The 20,616-nt window shown below is 35.6% G+C and overlaps 1 protein-coding gene across 5 annotated transcripts in view; it reads left to right on the top strand.

Moving 5' to 3' along the window:
- The window catches only part of CNKSR2 (connector enhancer of kinase suppressor of Ras 2), a 269,910-nt gene that overhangs the window by 237,958 nt on the left and 11,336 nt on the right, over positions 1-20,616 (top strand). The gene's annotated exons all lie outside the window — the stretch shown is intronic.

Raw genomic sequence — 20,616 nt, 5'->3', positions numbered from 1 at the left:
CCATACAACTCAAGCACCTTGCCTGCTCTCCTGTCTCTTCAGCCCCTGAACCTGAAGATTTTAATATTTGCCTTCCTAGTACAGAAATACCTTTTATATATTTAAGAGGTCAGAATACTTGAATACCTCAAAGACTAGAAAATTACTGACCCCAAAGACAGGCTTTTCACGTTAAAATTAAGTTGAACTAGTTCTTTCCAAGTACTAGATAAGATAGTCTTCCTTGTTCACTGTACAGATGCTGACTTCTTAGAGCTCCTTGTGGCTCTTATTGATACACAGTAGAATTAAGAGCAAGTGTAAGGCTGTCCTGTGGGGTTCCAGAGGACCTCCAGTACAGAGAGGCTGACTTGGGGTTGATATGAGAGGGAACATTTCAGTGATTGCATTTTTCTGTGAATGGAATAACTGGCATTGTAAGTATACTCAGTATTTAAGAAGGGTCTGAGTAACCTGCTACCAGTCACACCATTCCAGATTGCTGGAACATTGAACACAGTGGAGACTTTTATCTCTATATACTTTTGAACCACCTGGCCCTCATCTCACCACAGTGTTCTGCATAGTGTACACGTCCAAAACTATACAATATAATAGTGTCATCAGATATAATTTTAGACATCTCATCTCTGAGTTAAATGCATATAATCACCTTATCTTTACACCTATAACACGAGTTCCAGATACTTCACTCTCCTGGTTCCCTTCTTCTGCCAAGTTTAGTAAAGCCATTACAGTATTCTGTAATTTAGATTATTTTAACCTACTCAGTGTCGACACATGATGCTTTAAGTTGTAAATAGCAACCCGAAGTTACTCATGTAAGCCTAAAATACGCTACCAGGGTCACTCTGTGGCGCTCAGGGCTTCAAGGGCCGGTGGTGCCAGGGATCAAATTCAGGGCCTAGAGCATACAAGGCCGTTTTTTTCTATCTCCCCTGAATGGGGAAAAAAGGGGTGTTTTTGGGGTTTTGGGAATCATACCCGGCTGTGCTCAGGGCTTACTCCTGGCACTGGGCGCAGGGATCACTCCTGGCGGGGCTCAAGGGGGACCATTTAATATTTCTGTTGACTTTGATTTCTCAGATTTTCCCAGTAGTATTCAAACCTATTCAGAATTTTTGAGAGCCAGGAGAACAGCTCAAAGGGCTGGAGCATGTGTTGGATTTCGGCACATGGTCACCTGAGCCCTGCTAAGTGTGCCCCAACCAGAGAAAGATAACCTGGGAATCTCAGTTTTGTTACCTATGGATATTAATCATCCCTCCTATTGTTGAATAAGTCTCAACTATTCTTAGCATCCTTTCTGATATTAAGGAAAGAACTTTCTTTTTGCTCTTGCCCAGCAGTGCTCCAGGGCCCGGGGAACCACTCCGCAACATTCAGTCACACATTCCTAGGTGTGTGAGCCTAACAGGTGCCCCACGGTGATGCTCAGGTCTGGGAATACTGGACGCTACCAGGGTCACTCTGTGGCGCTCAGGGCTTCAAGGGCCGGTGGTGCCAGGGATCAAATTCAGGGCCTAGAGCATACAAGGCCGTTTTTTTCTATCTCCCCTGAATGGGGGAAAAAGGGGTGTTTTTGGGGTTTTGGGAATCATACCCGGCTGTGCTCAGGGCTTACTCCTGGCACTGGGCGCAGGGATCACTCCTGGCGGGGCTCAAGGGGGACCATATATAAGTGGCAAGGCAAGCACCTAAACCACTGTACTATCTCTCAAGCCCCTTCTAATTTTGTCATTTTATTTTGTTTTAAAGGAAATATTTTAAAGAAGAAATGACCTAAGATAAAGTTTCACAACATTCCTTCTGAAACGTTAACATTTGTTCTGGAACATTCTACGTTAATTTCACTCATGCACTTAAATTCCTCATCTGGGATCAACCTAATAAGTCATAATGTTCATCCCATATTCTAAAGGCTATTGTGCAAATATAAGACACCGCCAAAGGAGGTGTTCTGTTGCCCAACTTAAAGACACTGTCTTGGAAAAAATAAGGCAATAGAGAATGCTTCGTTTTTAATTGACTCCATACTGATCCTTCAATTAAAAGATGCAGCCCCTCTTTATCATAGTTTATTCTACATCTTCACCATGTATCTCTATTAGGTTGATAGATGCATTCTCAGTAGAGCCTCTCTACACAACCCTCTCTCTTTAAGAGGAAGCCTCAAGGCTTTCTGACAGTGGCCCTAAGACAATTTCCAAAAAGTTCAATCAGTTCTAAGATTACTCAGCTGGTTCAAAGAGATCACAGAAGTGCTTCTTATCTCAAGAAGCACTTCTTTTTAAATTTCCTAATGCGAAACCTTTTCTCCTTATAGAATAAGCCTCAGATATCATTGAAGTCAGGTTTCTCTACTTTGCTTTGGTCGTTTACTTTTTGTTGTTGTTGTTAAGAGCTCTTTCTGTCTTCAGATTGTCCACAGAACTCACCTAAACATTTGGCTTCATGACACTCGTGACAAGTGGTAACACTTACTGTTTGTTCATTTCTGTAACCTCTCCTTTTATCCAAATCCTCCTTTTTCTCTTGTAATTACATTGACTGCACCTACTTTTCCCTCTTTCAGTGGAACAGTTTACACTTTCATTACTAGAATTTTCTGTTTTAAAACTATTGACCATTGAAAATACATGAATATATTTTTATAATTGTATTTGCCATCTGAGCTAATAGCCAGCTGTATATTTCCTCTCCTCACCATTGGAAAACAAAATTACAGGGTGAGTTTCTTCTGGTCCTTTCCATGTCTAGAGTGCCTCTGAGAACTTTCTCATGTCCACTGTTATATGCAAAATAGATATTATTTATGTCTGTTGTTGACACATGAAATCATTACTACCATCTATGAACCTCATTTTTAATGTGTTAATCCTATAGATGGTATGTTGTAACTTATGCAAAATAATGGTACTCCGGTTAGATTGTTTTCATCTCCAAAGGGTTTCATAAAAACTCATCAATCAACATTTATTCTACAAATAATATGGAAACTGGAGGTGTAAAAATTAGGAGATTACAAGATTACATCAAGACAGTTTTTAAGATCTTTAATCTGTTGTTCTTCTGTTCCTCTCAATACTAGAAGGGACCATAGTTAAATATTAGAACTATACAGTTCTTGACCAGGCACAGAACCTAATATTCTAATAAGTAGAATACCAAAAAGTTTTTGTAACCTTCTTTTTCAGACCAGTTTTCTGTCCCTTATTAGCCATATTCTTCAGTCAATTACATTCAGTGACTCCTATCCCAATGAATAACCCCTATTTTAAAAAAGCTTCAAACTATAGAAACAACTTGTATCCAGTCTTCGTATTTTAAATATTTTTATATAAAATAATAATTCCCTAGTAGAATGAAAGTTGGTAGTATGAAGTATTATCAACTTCTCTAAAAAGTATATGGAGTTACATGTCAGTATTTATTACGTGATCTTATTTTAAAAATTTAATTAAGGCACCACAATTTGTGAAGGTATTCAGTTATTTAGGCGTACAGTATCTTGTTGTAATGTATCTAGTGTCAAATATCTATTGCCAGTTTATAAAATCAAGAGTATTTCCTGAGGTGATCTCTTATGATTTTTAGAGAATACATGATAACATTTCATTATGATTTAATTAAGAGTAATGTTGAGCTGTGTTGTCTGTTTCCTGACTTTCACTATAGCCAGTGAGAAAGCTCGCCCAAATGAATAATTAGGTGATGATAGAAACAAACTAAAAATACTTCTCCAAAAATGGTTTGCCAATAGTTCACTGAGCATGTGCATATTAAACATGTGCTTTTTTTCGCCATGAAGACTAAATAAACATTACATATTTTATGGATTTTTAAATTAAAATACTGTGGATTGTTAGAAAAAGACAGTGTATCCCAAAATTGGTTTCTAATTTGTTATAATATGAGGAATAAACAAGAGAATGGAATGGCTAGCTCTCTACAATTCCTGATAAAATGTAGCAATTTCACTTATTATTTTGAGCAGTAAATGAGTTTTTAAGTGACATTTAGGTGTTTAGAGTTTAATAAATACACCCCAGCGATGATAATGAGACAGCCAAATTGCATGAATTTTCCACTGTTTAAACAACAATGATAGTTCCATGGGTGATATCAAATCAGTCTTCAATATCCAAGATGTGTAAGGAAGTCCTACTGATAAGAACTATCTTTTTAGTGAGTTAAGATGATTGACAGCAAATGAATAGCTTTGAGCCAATTAACAAATTATTTTCACAAAATGCAAAGCTAATCTGTGTCACTGTATTTTCAATTAAAAACAAAAAAAGGGGAAAAAACGAGGGAAATCATCTGAAGTTTAGTAAGTAGGTCTTGGCTATTATCCCAAAGATAAATCATAAAATACTTCTAACACAGCCTTTTTATCGGGTCACACCTCCAACCAATGACTAAAAACTAAAGAACATTTTATTGTACATGCAATTGAGTTTAATGTAGCTAAATGTCATAGTTTAATGTAGCCTATAACATTTTAATTCTTCTGGATAATGAATAGGAACAATCTGGAATTTTTTTCTGATGTGAAAAGGATGCCATGTCCTTATATTTTATATCATGACTTGATCTATTAATTTCCAAGTAGAATTATGATGCATTAATTTATCTGCCTGACAAAATTTTTACTCCATTAATTGCTCAATTTCTAAAATCAGAGCTTGCCTTAGATTGCAAATATCTATCATGTTTGTATTTTAACCCTGTACTTCATAATTCAGGGGGTTACTGCCCAATTAAATGAAAGTGTCAGTGCTATGTGATTAGCTTGAGAAAGGTAGCATACTAATTCCTATGTTATAATTATTTCTAGAGAGATGACTGAATTTTTTAAAAAGCCATTTAGTTGGTCTACAGATATTAGAGGGAATTCGATATTTTTAGTGATTAGAAAATGGCCTACTCCTGATGTGAATGGCATGTGAATACTAAAAATCTAGGTCATTCAGAGGAAATGTTCTTTATGAGTGATTAGAATATCACTTCATATAAGGTCTAATCATTCTTTTATGACACATCAGTACCATAAATAGCATTCTTTGTACTGTGGCCTATCTTCCCAGTGTTCTGCCCTTCACACATGGTCCATGTTAAAAACCTGAAGTGGAACTGCAGTGGTACATCAGTGTTTGCCTTGAATGAGTGATGCACTGAGTTCAATCCCTGGCACTATAAGAAGAACAATGGTAATAATAATACAGTAAAGATTTGATTCGCGTTTACTAAAATTTAAAATCTACTGAGGTAAAGCATTTCATTCACTTGTTTAATAGAGCTCTTTATTCAGTGCCCTGCATGTATCATATAGTTAAACTTTAAATTTTGTGATTTAATTCAAGTAATATTCATAAAACACCTACAATGTCCTGATTGCACCTACTGTTATGTGCTGTAAAAACAAAAATTGAGGGACCATGTGCTGGTGGATTGAACCCAGGGCACCCACATGCAAAGCATGTGTTCCAGCCATTGAAGTATCTCTTCATGAAGGGTAGCTTCTCATATAATGAGATTCAGAACAAAACATAGTGTATGTTTAGATGTATGAAGTTTTTTCATACAGTGTATGAAGTTTTTAAAAAGATGAATGTGTTAATAGTTCCACAAAAGCACTTAAGAGAGCTTATTTTTAACATGTTAACAATCAGGGAAGATTTTAAACTGGAGGGGTTAAAATTGCACCAGGAGAAAAAGAAAGGAGTTTGTTACTTTATCTGTGGTAAGAATAGCATTAGCAAGGACAAAATAATGAAAACTAATTTAGTGAAATGTGGCGTATAGCTTAAATGAATAGATATTTGACAGGAAATTGTGCTAGAGCTAAATTATGAAGATCCACTATTCAATGTCCATAAATTCAGATGTTATCCCCCCAAAAGATAACTTATCAGAGGATATTCTAATGACAGTGTAAAGGATGTTGAGAAACTACACATGAAACTCAACTATAAATTGCTGTGTAAACCATGGTGCCTTAATATTTTTAAATTAATGTGAAAATAATTTTTTAAAATGAATTGCTTCTTAGAAAAGATGAAGTCATGAACTTTACATACAAGTGGTACAATATGGAAAGTATCATGCTAAGCGAAATGAGTCAGAAAGAGAGGGATAGACATAGAAAGATTGCATTCATCTGGGGGATATAAAGTAACAAAGTATGAGATTAATACCCAAGAATAGCTGAGATCAGCACCAGGAGGATTACTCCATAACTTAGAGGCCAGCCAGGTATCCTAAAGGAAAGGGCAGTTCAGATAGAGAAGGGAGCACCAAATAAAGGATGTTTGGAGGATCCTCCCAGGAGGGGGGATGCATGTCGAAAGTAGACTATGGACTGAACATGTTTGCCACTCAATGCCTCTTTTGCAGACCACAACACCCAAAAGGAGAGAGAGAACACAGGGGATTGCCCTGCCACAGAGACAGGGGGGATGGGGGGATGGGGGTGGGAGGGATATTATCCATGGTGGTGGAAAATGGGCACTGGTGGAGGGATGGGTATCTGATCATTGTATAATTGAAACCAAAGCACAAAAAATTGTAAATCTACAACTGTAAAAAAAATAAAATAAAATAAAGGGGAAAAAAATGAATTGCTATGGTGAATTATAAATGATGCAGATACCACTTAGAAAAATGAGTGAGTTCACCATTCCATGATGAACAGTAGTCCTGCAAGTGTAGAGGTCAAAGTTTAGCTCCTTCAAAGAAAATACAGAGGTAGAAAGTAGGGTTTGAGGAGTCTAATTAGGAAACCTGGCGCATCCTCAGTGAAGAGTTGGAAACTGAGCCAACCAGATAACTCATGCGAAGGCTGCCAAATAGTTCCAGCTGAGCAAAAGTCAGACAACACAAATTTAGAATGTTGCCTATGCAGCTTGGATAGACAGTTGTCAGCAGCAATGCTCATTGGTAAGAAAGCAGATGGCTAGATATTAGTGTGTGTTTGGAGCATGTCTAGTGGAGTGAGGGATTAGAGATGTTCAGCTTGGATGAGGAAAACAATTTGGGAAGGGGTTGCATTCTTTTGGTGGGCGGGAATACCAGTGGTGCTCAAAGCTTATTTCTGGCTCTGTGCTCAGGAATCACTCCTGGCAGATTCAGGAGACCATATGGGGTGCTGGAGATCAAGCCCAAGGCAAACACCCTACCCACTGTACTACTATTGCTCCAGCCCCAAGGGGATGAATTCTTGATGAGGTAAAAGATTAAATGTAGTGAAGAGATAAAATGAGAGGAAACTTAATTGTCATACCACTTCAGGAGAGGCAAGTTTGACCATGATGACCAGTACTGGTGATAGTTTAGATTTGGCAAGAAAAATTCAAAACAAAGGGTACTTACTTCAAAAACAACTACAGTATCCCGATTATGTTTTCATCTTGAAAAAAAATAACACTGTCACATTAACATGTGAACTATTTATGGCAAGAGAACAATGTCCATATAAGAAACCCCATTTATGTTAAGATGCTTTATTATATTCCCATTTTATAACTATATTCTGTAAACATAGCTTGAACAGAAGTGAAAATTGATGCTACTTTAACTATCTTCTTTCTAAAAAGTATATCACACTTAGCCCATTTTTCTATGTTAAAAGATCGTTGCCTGCTCATATTTTGAAAAAAAATCAAATATAATATCAGGGACAGTCTAAATGAATTGATTGAAATATATGTCTTTGTCCTTTTACTTTTACTGTTGTCTTAAAACTCTTTTATTCTGTCCTATGGAGTATACCTGGCTGTTGGATAGAAGATATTTTAGAAATTTATCACTTCTCTAAAGGTATGCTACATAGGCTGCAGTTAAAATGCTATCTGCAAAGCCAGGCATGCTCATAGATCTGAATCTTTCATTCTTTTCTCATGTAGAGAGTTAAGATATTTTTCTACATGGAAAAATACTAAATATAGAAATGCCTCTCCTATGGGAAAACAAAAGCACCTATAGTGTGGTATGTTTTATTTAAATCTGGCAGCTTTATTTAACACATTAATCTCTTGCAAATAATAACTGACATTTAAAATTTTTTAGTTTTAGTATTTTCGTATGTTTGAGCTGACTTTTTAATGAGTGTTAACTATTCTAAGGTCCTTAGAGAAAATAACTCAGTTAATCCTAACAACCCTATGAAGTATGTAAAGAGTTTTCTTCATCATTTAGATGAGACTTTGTTTAAATAATATAATCCAGAACTTCTAGCTAGTTAATTGCAGATCTCTGATTCAAACTAATACCCACCTTATGACAGCAGAGTGAATGCTCTGTTGTGGTAAGGTAATTTATGACCACAATTATATATTAGGCCTATATAATAAGAATATTAGTTTCAATAATAGTATCAATTTTTAAAATTTGCTACTGAGGCACTGTAATTTACAGTACTGTTAGTGATAGACTTTGCATATACAACGTTCCAACACTACATCTTTTGCTAATGTCAGTGTCACTCCACCAAGGTCTCATGGTCCCCTTCCGCCTACCCCAACCCTAACTCTTGCAAACTCAGTTCAATAGGTCAACTCTCAAGTCTTTGGCCATTTGTTGTTTCCTTACTGTGTTGAATGAAGAAACTTTTCAGTGTTATTATAGCAGATATGCTCTACCGAGTAAAGAAAAAAAGTACCAATTTACCGTTTATTACTAAAAATGCTAACCATAGTAGTTACTAACTTCAGTCATTGTCCAAAAGTCATATACAAAGCGATCAAACAATTCCATCACTTTTAAACTTTAGTATTTTAAACTTTTTCATATGTTTCAAATTAACACTGTGGTGTCTGTGTTTGTGTATGTATGTATGTATGTATGTATGTATGTATGTATGAGTTAAAATTTTTTTTAAAAAAAGAGGGGGCAAAGAGTAGTACAGCAGGTAAGGTGATTACCTGGCTAGGTTCCATTCCCCTTATCCCATTTGGTCCCCCAAGGACTGCCAGGAGTGATTCCTGAGTGCAGAACTCTTGAGCACTGCCCAGAAACAAAAAACGAAAAACCTAGGAAGCACTTTAAGAAGTATTTTATGTGGAAACCAAACTTAATTTTTGTTTTTTCCTTCTGTTTCAATATTTTCATCTTCTTAGAAACAATCCAGTTCTGTCATTTTTCTAGTAGCTAGAGGATCTTTTTTTGTCTCTTAGTAGAAGATGATTTAGATTTGGAAATTAATTAGGAGTTGTTGCTGATTATTGCAAGACTCACACATGCCAAATTGGAGGCACTGTGCTTTCTCTCATTGTAAAGCATTCTTTGTGACCACAGCTTGCAAATTCGAAAAAGTCCATTTATATAGCCTGAAAAGAATGACTCAAGGTCACAACTTTCACACTTTAATATGTTTCAAACTTCTAACTTCTTGTACTCTACAGTACGTAGTATGAAATGAAAAGTCACTATCAATGCAAAGTGCAGTGAAATCACTTGGTTATAAAGTAGTATGCAAAATGCAAATGTTATTATCATATTCCTTATAATTACTAACTCAGGAAGCTAAATTGATTTGCCTTCAGAATGCTTTCACTGAATTGGATACTAAAAGATTTTCAGGGCTAGCCATTTCTTGTGATTTTAAAACATAATTAGATTTGTGGTAGTTTATAAAAGCAAAAGTGTCCTATTAAACTCGTATATACTTTTTAAGAAAAACACAAATTAAGAACTAGTGAATAAATTACTTTTGGCCCATATGTTAACTTTTGACTTCATATTTTAATAGCATTTGATTGGGTATCAGTAACAGCTTTCTTGGCAGATTACCATAGCAACTCCTGAGATAAGGTACCACCATTGCACTTGAGCTTCAGGCTTTGTCAGTGCTAAATACAGAAGCTGCATTTGATTTTAGCTTGTCTGTTTCTATGGGGAACAATGTACCACAATCCTTTCCATTTCATAGGCTGACTTTTTCATCCCCATGGAGACAAGATCTACCCACACAAGTAAGTTCTGAAACCATTCCCAGTATGGCTAAAATCAGGGCCTTGGAAACTTATGTGACCTGTAATTAAAGTTTATTGTTTTGTTGAAGAAGAGTTCCCACTTCTCTTTTTGAGATATTTACTGATTTACCACAAAAGGAAAACAGATTTTTAGTGCAGATTTACAGTAAGGAAAAAGAAAATGACATGACATTTCCCGTGGGCAGGTTCTGGTTTAGTATATATATATATATATATATATATATATATATATATATTTATATCTATTCTTCATAGAGCCTGGCAAGCTACCTGTGATGTACTCTGTTTGCCAAAAGCAGTAACAATAATGGGTCTCATTCCCCTGACCCTGAAAGAACCTCCAATACAGCTGTGTTGGGAAAGACGAGTAAGGAGAGGCTGCTAAAATCTCAGGGCTGGGATGAATGGAGACGTTACTGGCACCCACTCAAGTAAATCGATGAACAACGGGATAACAGTGATACAGTGATTCTTCATAGTCCATTACTATGTTTCTTTTCTATTTGTACACCAGTTTTCTCCAAGTTCCATGAACAGATTCAACATACGCTTCATGGTGGTCTTAAAATACTGTTTTAATTTTAGTTTGAAATTGTCGGGCTTGTTTCTAATGCTGTATTGGTGACTTTTAGATTAGTTCTTCACTTGCTCACTATAAAACCAATATGTGAAAAAGTAATTCTAGAACCTCGATCATAGCTATATTAAATCATAACTACACTAAGCTATACATAACTGAACTATATTAAGTGGACTTTAACAAGAACGGATTGATATCATTTTTCACACACTATAAATCTAGTTATAAAGATTAGTATCACGGTATTATAATATATTCTTTCTTTGTCCATTTGATTTTGTCATTGCATCAACATATTCCTAAGACACATACAGTAAAATCACATAGAAGGACCAAAGCTCTAAAGAATTCAGATGACCACACTTGTTATAAAATTATTAACTCTAACATAGCTGCTATCATTTGCAGTCTGGGGTTTGTTTGCTTTTGGTTTGGTTTGTTTTTTGCCCTCCTGCATCCATCCTGAAAGCTAGGTGGTAAAGAAGTCTTAAGTAGAGATTGAGAATCCCACATTCACCACTTAATTTGTGCATCTTTACAGATTCCTGTCTCTGATTTGGTAATTATCTTTTTTTCCATCCTAGATAAAGCATTATGTTCCTTGTTTAATATAAATATGCTAAATTGTAATTCCAAAGTTCTTAACTTCAATTAAAAATGGAATTCTCCTTATTAAAAATATTATGAATAAGTTAACACCACAAAGGTGCTTGAAATTAATTTATAAGTGGGAAACAAATTTATTTATATAACTGGATTTTGTTTTGTTCATTAACAGTGAGCTAGCAACTCGCTGCAATATTTGAATACAAATTAAGTTATGGGATACAGAGAACCTTCTGACATTTCCAACATTTGAATTTTGCAAAAGGATAGCTCACTCTAATGAAATCCTTATCAGATTTGGGGTTTCTGTAATTACACTGGTGAGTGTGAAATTCAATATGTGATGCTAAATGTTAAACACAAATATAGCTAGAAACCTTTTAGAGTAGCTATAAAGTCATTTGTATTTTTCCTAAGAGCTTGAGAGTCAGCATATCTCTAACTTTTTAGTAAAACTTTCTTTAAAAGGGCAACGTTATACAGTTTTGTCAAGAGGGGGAAAATGAAACTCAGATGTAATAGGGAGTTTTGAATTCATATTCTATATGAGTCTATAGTTTTCTAACCCCAATGCAAAATGAGTTTCCTTGTCCCAAATTTAACAGCCAATAATTTCTGAGATAGCTAAAATTGAGAATGAACCCCCTATACTGAGTTTTTAGCTAAAATAGATGTTCATGCTCACTTGTTTATATTCATGTTGTCTTTCTTACAAATGTGCTTTCATAGTGATTTCTGCAAAAATGCTCTCTTGCCATATACACAATTCATTTTGAAAACCTAAAAATATAATAATCTGAGTAGTAAAATATGCAGGTGATTTTAACAGGTAATTTTGAGAATTGTCTGTGACCCAGTTATTACAAAGATTGAAAAATATGATTAAAATATCAATATCATTAAAGTGAGAGATTAGGTTTGTAATATATTTGAGGTAAAGGAAACATTCCACTAAACTTATTGTCTAGACACAATTTGACATTCTTTCAAACAACTTTTAAATATCCCTTTTAGCTTTCCTGGTATTTGCTTTGCTGGGGAAGTATTTTTGGTTTTGCTTATTGCTAAGAAATGCAGTTGGCAGTGTCCCCAAAGCTGCTCCTCCTCGCCAGAGTTGTTAATGAGCAAATGATCCCAAATGTCAGACTGGTATGCCAAGAAGGTTAGTAATAAGGCATTAACATTTAGAAGTTATTGAAGGCAGAAAATCAATATTGCAGTTTGGGGTAATACTGTAAGCTCAATCAGAAGTAAGCAGAAGTCCATTTTTAACTTCTCTATTCATAAACAGTGTCACACCCTAAGGGGAAATAGTGTCTTCTAATTTAAATGTTAATATCATTCCTTTCCTTACTCGACTCCCAGACTACACATAGACACCAACCTACATATTGTTGGAAAGAATTTGGTATTTCACTTCTTTTCACATTTCAATACCTGTTTCCCCCCCCTAATTTAGTTGGTGGGATATCATGACACTGGAGCTGGTACTGATATTTTTCAAATAAGTCTTCTCACTGAAAGAGACAGAGGAAGGGATAGAGAGACAAGACAGAAGTGCCTGCCACAGAGGCAGTTGCTGGGGGGGGGGGGGGGCGGGGAAGGAAACTGGGAACATTGGTGGTGGGAAATGTACACCGGTGAAGGGATGGTTGTTGGAACATTACATAACTGAAACCCAATCATGAACAACTTTATAACTGTATCTCACTGCAATTCAATTTTTAAAAAATATTTAAGTATTCCCACTGCATTCAATATAGCAGTATTTTGAGGCTAATATATGAATATAATATAATAGGACAGGCCTTTTAGAGAAAGAGTTCATAAAGATCTATGATGCTGTTCATTTGAAATATACGGTATCTTAGATAAAAAAATTTTAAATTATAAAATTTTGCCATTATCTACTTCCTAAGAAAGCTGGACAGTAAAGCACAATATTCAGAGTATCAAAACTTATCTATCACATATCAAATTTGCTGAGAATAACTTGGAAGACAAAGGCAAAATCTTTTTTTTTATCAATCACTGTGAGATACAGTTACAGATTGACAAGCTTTCATGATTGCGTTGCAGTCAAACAGTTTTTGAGTACCCATCCCTCCACCTGTGCCCATTCTCCACCACCGATGTTCCCAGCATCCGTCCCTCCACCCCACCCCTTCCTCACCCCCTGCCTCTGTGGGAGGCATGTTCCCTCTGACTCTCTCTCCTTTGGGGTGTTATGGTAAAGGCAAAGTCTTTTACTGACTTTGGGTAAGTTCCGAGAGAATGAACATACTAAACCCATTTCCCCAGGTAAAAGGAACCCTTACCTATTCCACCAGAATTTGCAGAATCTCCACACATTTGCAGAATTTCATCAAGCGCATTAGTAAATTAGCTTGGGACATGGAAGTATAGTCAATGTTCTGAAGATATTTTTACCACCAAGTCCCATAAGTGAATCAAGGTTCAGATGAGATTGGAACTGCTTTTTAGAGTATTTATTTATCAGGCAGGAAAGAGTTTGTCCTAGTACAGTTAAAAGGACAAGACCAAGAATCCATTAAGACAAAGAAATAAACACCCCAAAATGAGATAATTGGTTCCAGTTTTCCAAATAATTTTACCATTGCAGACTCAGTCACAGATGAAGTGTTGAGTAATGGGTGATTGAACTCACCCCACTGGCAGTTCTTCCAAATGACTATGCCAATTATTAACCAGGCGGAATATGATATATTTAATTTCATTCTTTAATATGATCCTCTACAATCTTATAGGGGTTTAAAATTCTCATTAATTAAAATATGCATTGTTCTTCTCTAAAGCATGAGAAATAAAAAAAAGTAGTCTACTATTTCCTGTAGTGGGTTCCTGTCTCAGATTTCAGTTATGTTACCTTTATAGCTATTTCATCTGGAAGCGAACATTATTAGAAGATTACTTAAGTACTTATTAAGCATAAAATACGCTGCAATAACAACACAATCTGCTAGCAAGCTGCCATTTGCTGATCACTGAAGAAAAAATTTACTAAAAATGATTATATTTTTACTAATGTATCATTGGAGTTTTAATATGATTCTTTTTTTAAATCTCAAAATAGATTTAGCTGCTGAAATATTTTTTAAATATTTTGATGGAAAGGTTTAAGATTTGATTTAAGTGTTTTATAATGGAAGGAAGGTATCCTCTGCTCCATTAGGTTTATAGCTGAGGCCTATGAACTAAAGTGATAATGAAAATTAACAGAAGAAAAGCTATATAAATTTTATTTTGTGTTAACGTTTTTATTTTCACATGCACAGAGACCTTGATAGAAAAAAAACTCAAATCAGCAGTTAGGCCTGGGGGCGATGGCGGGGGGGGGAGGGGGCGGAATAGGTACCCTTTTAACAAAAGGCAATAAATAAATGAAGTGACTAAGTGAATGAAAAGGAATTTGGGCTTCCGGGTGGTAAATAGTGGGAAGATAAATATTGGGGATTAACAATAACAAGATATGTGTTACTTTGGTGAGGTAGGTTTGTGTAGACCCACCTTGATGTCATTTTTCTGTATACAGTGATAAGGGTTGTTCTCCTCAGGATGTGAGAGACGAAAAAGAGAATATCTTCACAGAGGGTAATTTGTGCCCTGCTTTGATATTTTACCTAGTAAAATACATTTATACTTAATATAATTGTAATTAATAAAGTTGCGCTTTCTCATACTCAAAATTTTTAACTAATAAAATTTTAAGACAGAAATGCAGAAAGCATTATACAATTATACCATGAACTCTTTGAAGTTAGACTATCTTTCTATCCCTAACATTTGCTATAATAATATAGACGCTCATTAAATCCTATATTGAGCAATTTAGGCTTATTAAAAATAATTTGCCCATTTTTATTTAAAATATGATTGGTGAACTTTGGGGTGGCAATATAATGTGCCTATATTCCATGGTATATTTTTAACATATCTATATTTACTTCATTAAAAAAAACTTATGGTAAATAAATAAACTTATTAAGTACTTCTGTGACTAGTAAACATAAAAGAGCTTCTCAATTTTTACCTATATATAAGCTTCATGTAATAGGTCCTTAAGATCTGCCTTTATTTCAAGTAGTGGTTTATAAAGCAGTTTTTTTATAATGCAGATTTTTTAAAAAATGCACATGGTATACTCAGAACAATCAAGTCATAAGTGCAGTTTGAGGGCATGGTATAGCAGTAACTATATTAAGATTTGATATTACTTTCATAAGGAAATACTTTGTCTCTTGTGAATTATGCATAGAGAATAGAACTTTGATTTGCCAATTTAGAGGATCATTCTAATTATCTGGAAACAATTCTTAATCTGGTTGCCTGAGTCTAAGTTAATCAAATATGTTCTTTTACTTGAAATTGCTATGGAGTTCCCTAAATGCTATAAATGAAAACATAAACTACACCAATTTTTACTATTTATGATTTCTTTTGAAAAATAGAGATTATCATGAAAATTATACTTTTGTTCTGATAGTTTATTTTAATTCAACCTTTGTGAGAAAATAACCCCACAGAATTTGGAAAGACAGCTCAGGAAGCTAAAAGATCACTCTATTATGTCATTTCAAATCATCTTCTCCAAGATGGATTATGGTTAACTGCCAAAAATCAAAGAAAATTAATCCTAACAACAAAAGGGAAAAATGACCTACAAAGGAATTCCCATCAGGCTATCAGTGTTTCTCAGTAGAAACTTTACAGGCCAGAAGAGAGTGGAACAATATGTTCAAAGAATTAAAGAAAAATAATTGTCAGCCATGAATACTCATTTTAGATAAATTATCCTTCATTAAGGCAAGATACAGACTTTCCCAAACAAAAATTGAGCAACTCATCACTAAAAAGATCTGCTTTGCAAGAAATGCTGAAAGGAATTCTTCAAGCTATTAATTTGTACCATGAAAATTTGCAACAAATAATATGGTTAGTCTTATTTTTCATTTTTGGAGACACCATTCAAACCACAATTAGTCTCACTTTTGATCTGAATGTTCTGAACCAAGGTATCAGGCCACTCTTTCCAATACTCGGAATTAGAAAGATAACTGTTCCTAGCAATTCATTGTGTTAAATAATCCTATAGCTCTAGAAAACTTAAATCTGAACAAATATAATTTGAAGAATAGGAGAGGAGGGTTTCAGATAGTTATGCAAAAACAAACTTTAAAAGCACAAACTAATTCTACTTTTGTGGGAGTTCTGAACATATTAACTATATGGGATTAGAATGCCTCTGCTATCAACTAGCAGCTTAAGACCAGTAGGCTATGACTTTGCCCTTTATGACTTTTTTTACATTTGTTCACAAGTTCATTAATAACGGAAGTGAGTAATGCAACTGAGTTTTCTCTTAGAACTCCAAAGAAGGAGGAGTCTTTGGAGTTTCTATTTTGGCTTGAGCATTTATTCCTTCTCTACCTATTTTCTTCTCTTTCCTTCATTATAGAACTCTTTTTACCCATTTTTTTAAAACATAACCATTCACTGTTTCTTTGTGCCTTCATGCCTACACTGTAATACTCAGGCAACCTAAGCATCACCACCTCTCCTGGCAGGTACACTATTAGAAACCTAACAATGTTTCGAAAACTTCTATTTCCAGACTTCTAATTTCTATTCATTATTGAGCTGTCCTTCGTGGCAATATTTTTTAATACATAAAACAAAATGCAAAGGATCTTTTGCAGCATATCCAACACAAATTCTTTGTGCAAAGAGCTTGCATGGGAAAATAGGATAAGTCTTCAACGTATGACTCCACCTGGCACTAAAACCGGGTTCACAGTTCGGGTATGGAGAAGTTTTGTAATGGAAACAAACTGTTTCTATTGTTCTAGCTGGGTTAGTAACCTCACAAATAGAGGTTTCAGTGATGAGTGGAAGCTAGGTCTTGACTAAGACTGATGCTACTGGAGTGTCACAAATTAGTACTTGCCATAGATGATACCACAACAAAATTGGTGAAAATATTACTAGAGATTGATGTTTTTTTAAAATAGGTGTGAATAGGTAATATTTCATTTGGTCAAAAATGTTGGTCAAAGGAAATCAAAACATGCAAAAGCCATGTAATTTAAGTCTCTTAAAGAACATGCAATTTTCATTTGTCCTTTTACAAAACAGGAATACAGCTCAGTTTAAGAAAAGATTCTCTGACGGATATAAGAAGAGTAATTCAGAATGATATTTGCACCGTATGTGTATAGCAGTATTATGTATAGTAGTCACAGCGTGGAACCAACCTAAATGCCCATTGACAGAATCAAGAAGTAGTGGTAGTATAAATTCTCAATAAATTCTATTCTTGCCATTTAGAAAAGATGAAATTGTGCCATTTAGAACACAGTGGATAGAATTTGAGGTGACAATACTAAGTGATAGAAGAAAATGAAAAAATAATCAACTTGTTTCACTCATATGTATAATAGAAATAATTAAAGCAAATAAGCTGAATAAAACAGCAAAAGAAAGACAAGATGAATGGGGAGTGGGTGTGATAGTAAAGTGGGTAGGGAATTTGTCCTAATAGGGCACCCCATATATATCCTCCAGCCCCCCTCAGGATTGATTCCTGAGCGCAGAGTCAGAAGTAAGCCTTAAGCACTGCTGGATGTGGCTCAAAAAATAAAACCAAAAGAGACGAAGAAAAAAAAAAGATGAAGGGGCAGGAGAGATATTACAGTGGATAAGGCACTTTTCTTGCACATGTCCAATCGTAGTTTGATTCCCAACACTACAGATGGTCCCCTAAGCACAGAACCAAACCTTAACCCTGAGCATTGCCAGGTGTAGCCCCAATGATCCCTTCACCCCCCCCCAAAAAAAATAAAGATGAAATCCTGCGGTTTAGTGCAACTTGGATGGAACTGGAGGGTATCATGCTGACCAAAGTGAGTCAAACAGAAAACAGTAAATAACCAAAGATCTGTCATACATGGAGTATAAAGAAACATAGCACTGTAGCAGTCTTCCCATTGTTCATCAATTTGCTCGAGCGGGTCCAGTAACGTCTCCATCGTGAGACTTACTGTTACTGTGTTTGGCATATTGAATACGTCACAGGTAGCTTGCCAGGCTTTGCCGTGCGGGCGAGATACTCGCGGTAGCTTGCCGGGCTCTCTGAGAGGGGTGGAGGAATGGAACCCGGCAGGGAATAAACAACTGCCAATGTTAACAGACCCTGAGTGTCAACCTATAGAACTGAGGACACCTTGAGACAGTCGGTTGAGGGATATTGACTCAGGGGTGGTGGATCTGGAGGAACAATGTGACATTCCTGCAACATTAGTATTAGCAGTATTGCAAAACACAGTGCCTACATGAATTCATTTTGTCAGTAAAGGAGATAAAGTATTTTTGTGTAAAACATGTAATTTCAGCTGCAAAGAAAAAGATAGGAATATGGAAAAGAAAGCCCAACAAAAACAAAGGGAAAGAAAAGGAGAAAGGTTTGAGAGCAAAAAAGAGACTTAGAAAAAAGTTAGACATAAATGGTAATGTCCACAAACATCAGAGATAGACCTCGGAACATATCATTACGAAGTGAGTTTGTTTTCATGTTTCACAATTTTGTGTAATTAGTCATCATCTTAATCTGTCATACCTGAACCTTTGGCCTGCCAAAGCTGTACATATTTGAAAATCAGAATCCATGCACCAAGACAGACAGTTTATTCAATGCTGTGGGACTTGGAATTTCTTAGACGTGTTGTGTTTGCTTCAAAAGTAATAGGAGCAATTTATAGTTAACTCTTCATAAGACTATAGTTCATAAGAATTTTATTCAAGAAGTTTACCTCCTTCATTTTGATCTATTCTCAGTAGACCAAAGTATTTCCATCAGATTCCTCTTCAAGAAACTTTGAAATGATTTGAACTTTGTCACGATATTACTTGATACTAGAACCAGAAATAAAATACTATGTGCTGTGCCCCCACTACAAGGTTTCTGGCTTATCAACTCTCTGATATGTGGTACAAAAACTCACATTTCTCCAACCAACCCATCCCAATCAAACTGGCTTATAGCAGGAGGTTCCAAACTGCAGTGGAAGCAAGAGTCACTTTGCTTGCTGGCTTAAAATGCAGATTCCTGAGTCCTGTATCCAGAAAGTATGACTGGGTAGAGGTAACATCTGAAAATCTGTGTTTAATAGAACCTTCACTCCTAGGATTTGGTGTAAACCTCTGTTAGTAGAAGGGACAACTTGCCCAAGGGCGTTATTTTCTTTTATACTAATATATACAGACCAGGAACAACTTTTAGCCCTTTAAAGCCAATCTCACCTCTCTTTCATCTATACACCTGCTGGAGGTTCACTGCAGAGGTATTTATGATCTCTTAAAGTACAATTCAAAATCCTAAAGAAAAGAATACCATAAGGCAATGTGATTACCTTAGGCTTCAGTTCAGAATTATTATGGGTTATATGGACTATTAGGGCGCCCCTAGAAATTGAGCCTCTCAAGGTTATGTTGTTTCTGAGGGGGAAGGAGGGATGTGTTCAAACTAACGACTTATGAAATATTTGAATTGCATCAATTAGTAGCAATTTAAATTTAGAAATGACTTTTTGCCCCAAGTTAGATACTCCACTATTGCTGTTGGAAATTCCTTAATCCTATGAAACAAAATGGCAGAAGCCAGAGCTAGCATTCCAATATGAAAATTTTCTTTAAAACTGAGGTATGATCTTTTGTTTCATCTGATCTACATATGAAGATTATTCAGTACCCAGCTGCTTTTCTGATAAAAAAAAAGCTTATAATGCAAATAAAATTTGACTGTTGAGTTCCGAGTTATGCTAGATCATGCTTTCTAGAGTTTCATGGACAGCACCCTCCCATCTTCTTAGGGAGATGGAAATGAACAGCATACTTTGTTTGTCCTACTCCCTCTTTGTCCCTTCATCTTGATATAACTCAAGAAGTACTATAAGATAGTATAAACAAAAGTCTGACTTAGGCTGGGAAGAAAAATATATTGCTATTACTGACTTTTAGCAGCTGACAACATTTAGATTCCTCAGAATCCAAACCAAAATGAAAAGAAACTACTTTCCTGTCATTCTTTGTTTCCCAGTCTACTCAGGAACTAGTATCTTCCAGTATTAGTTCCTTGACATGTGGTTTGTGCTCCAATATAAGTTCACTCTTTCGTCATGCTTGCCCTTTTAGAGCTGTTCAGCTCTCAGCACTTTGATTGGTCAGCATTAGCCTCCTCTTCAGGGTCGCACTCCCTGGGGTGCCTGTCTCACTACCTAGCACAGGCTACCATAATAGTTAGACAACTGGTAAACCAGAAAACTTTTCCTCCTACTTCTAGATTGGATGAATTTGAGAAAAAATAAACCTTGTATAGGGATGCAGTTTCATTTTCTTCAGAGACCAATCATTTCACGTGCA

This window comes from Sorex fumeus, unplaced genomic scaffold (genome assembly GCF_029834395.1).
Source record: "Sorex fumeus unplaced genomic scaffold, SorFum_2.1 ptg000086l, whole genome shotgun sequence".
Classification (NCBI taxonomy): domain Eukaryota; kingdom Metazoa; phylum Chordata; class Mammalia; order Eulipotyphla; family Soricidae; genus Sorex; species Sorex fumeus.
The sequence above is the reverse complement of the archived record's forward strand: the minus strand, read 5'-3'. Positions and strand labels throughout refer to the sequence as shown.